At 44.7% G+C, this 2,786-nt stretch overlaps 1 long non-coding RNA gene across 1 annotated transcript; it reads left to right on the top strand.

Moving 5' to 3' along the window:
• The first annotated feature begins 2,447 nt into the window (after positions 1-2,447).
• LOC117184768 (uncharacterized) lies at positions 2,448-2,786 on the top strand. Its single transcript, XR_004470215.1, has 2 exons — positions 2,448-2,542; positions 2,593-2,786. It is a non-coding gene; the product is annotated as an uncharacterized lncRNA (long non-coding RNA).

Raw genomic sequence — 2,786 nt, 5'->3', positions numbered from 1 at the left:
CTTGTGGTGGCCGATCATGCCGTCGGATGCGAATTGTTGCTTGGACACGACTTTATATCCAAGTTCACAATGACATCAACGCAAGGAGGATATAAGTTTTCTCCGCTGCCGGGGGAGGAAACTGAGGACATCAAACAGATAAGTATTTACAACGTGGTCGAAGAAAATACTGACATAAACATTCCGTCGCAGTTCAGAGATGCCGTCCAATCAATGATTCAGGACTTTACTGAAAAGAAGCAGACTGCAGTGTGCCCGATCATGCTGAAGATCGTACCGGACGAGAAAATAGCGCCGTTTCGACATTCGCCAAGTCGAGTGGCCATCAGCGAAGCCGACGTTGTCAAGCAGCAGATCGATGAATGGGCCAACGCTGGGATAATACGACGCTCATCATCAAATTTCGCCAGTCGGACTGTAATTGTCAAGAAAAAGGATGGGAGCAGCCGGGTCTGCGTGGACTATCGTCAGTTGAACAAGATGGTCTTGAAAGATTGCTTTCCCGTTCCAATCGTTGAAGAGGTGCTGGAAAAACTGGAAAATGCTAAGGTGTTCACCATCATGGACTTAGAAAATGGGTTTTTCCACGTTCCTGTGGAAGAAAGCAGCAAAAAATATACGGCGTTTATAACGAAGGAAGGCCTCTTTGAGTTCAACCGTGCGCCTTTCGGTTTTTGCAATTCGCCAGCAGTTTTCATCCGTTTTATAAGTTTTGTATTTCAAAACCTTATAAATGAAAACATTCTTGACCTGTACATGGACGATATCGTTAAACACGCTGAAACCGCCGACGAATGCCTGGGAAAGCTGAAGAAGGTTTTTGATGTTGCAGCTGAATACGGGCTGAAGATGAAGTGGAAGAAGTGCCGATTTCTGCAGTCGACCATTACATTTTTGGGCCACCAAGTTGGAGGAGGTGAAATTAGGCCTGGATTGGAGAAAACCAAAGCCGTCAGCAAGTTCCCGATGCCGAAAAACATAAAGGCTGTGCAGTCGTTTTTAGGATTAACTGGGTTTTTCCGTAAATTCATAAGAAACTATTCGCTAATCGCCAAACCACTGACCAATCTGCTGCGAAAAGATGTTCCATTTAAAATGAGTCTGGAGGAGCAGCAGGCGTTCGCTACATTAAAGGAAGCATTGGTGAAAGAGCCGGTCTTGAAACTTTATCGCAGGAATGCAAAAACCGAGATACACACTGATGCGTCAAAGGACGGGTTTGCAGCGGCGTTGTTACAATGGCACGAAGGACAATTGCATCCGATCTTATTCTGGAGTAAGAAAACCTCGGAGTCTGAAGCACGACAGCATAGCTATATACAGGAAGCCAAAGCAATTTTCCTAGCGTGCAAAAAATTTCGTCAGTACATACTTGGAACCAACTTTAAGCTCGTAACGGATTGCGCCGCTTTCAAGCAAACGTTAAGCAAGAAGGACGTTCCGCGGGAGGTAGCCCAATGGGTCCTGTACTTGCAGGACTACGACTTTGAAGTGGAACACAGACCAGGAGAACGGCTGAAGCATGTGGATTGCCTGAGTAGGTACCCTATTGATGTCATGATGGTATCTTCGGAAGTCACAGCAAGAATTAAGAAAGCCCAGCAGGAGGATACGATGATCAAAGCAGTTTCCGAAATTTTGAAAAGTAAACCATATGACAACTTTAAGTTGAAAGCTGGTCTCGTATACAAAGTGGTGCAAGGCACGGACTTGCTGGCAATACCGAAGTCATTAGAAAAAGAGATGGTTGATAATTTTGAAGACGAGAGGCAAAAGATGCGACAAGAGGCAAAAGAAAATATTCAGCAGGCCCAGGACAGATACAAGGAACAGTTCGATAAAAAGCGGAAATGCGAATACGGATACAAGGTCGGAGATCTCGTAGCCATACGTAGAACACAATTTGTAACCGGAAGAAAGATGGCCAGCGAATTCTTAGGGCCATACGAAATAACCAACGTGAAACGAGGCGGACGCTATAATGTTCGGAAGGCAGCAGACGTCGAAGGACCAAGCAACACGACCACAAGCAATGATAACATGAAACTATGGAGCTTTTATGTAGAAAACGAGGACGCATTGTCATCAGGGACTGATGACTAATCAGGATGACCGAGTGTAAGAAGGAGTGGGCCAGCTGGCCTATTGAAGGGGCAGCGGGGAGCAGCAACAGCAGTAATAACAGCAGCAGAGGAACAGCTGATGAGCAGTAACAGCAGCAGCAACAGCAGTAGCAACAGCAGTAGTAACAGCAGACAGAGAAGAAGAGGAACAGAGCGAAGCAGTGAAAAGGAGAGAACAGCAGCATACGGACGCGACTCAAGCAGCAGCAGAAAATCAGCAGAAATAAGCCGTAATATTAAGAACTTTTGTAAGCACACATACCAGGCCATCGCGATAATAATACGAATAAACAATACTTCAAATAATATCTTACATATATATCCAGTGAATTTGAAAACGTCGTGCAATCAAACACGTGCCAATTAAATTGAAGTTCTGGTGGATTGTATTATTCGGTTTGGTTTAAAGAAGACAAGAGGTATTTGAATCGTACAATAGTGAAACAGTTTTAACAGTCTCGTATCCTAGGACTGGGAATCTTACTACGTTCGACATCGGGAAAGAGAAAAAGTACCAACTGACCCCTCCAATAACGAAGTCGTCAAAGTCCATCGATTTCTTAGTAGATCTGGGAAAGGCCTCGGATTTCCCAGGAACCAGCATCTACATAAACCCACGATAACTACAACCAAATAAACTAGCAAAAGCCGTCCGAAGATATA

This window comes from Drosophila pseudoobscura, chromosome X, assembly GCF_009870125.1.
Source record: "Drosophila pseudoobscura strain MV-25-SWS-2005 chromosome X, UCI_Dpse_MV25, whole genome shotgun sequence".
Taxonomy (NCBI): Eukaryota; Metazoa; Arthropoda; class Insecta; order Diptera; family Drosophilidae; genus Drosophila; species Drosophila pseudoobscura.
The sequence above is the reverse complement of the archived record's forward strand: the minus strand, read 5'-3'. Positions and strand labels throughout refer to the sequence as shown.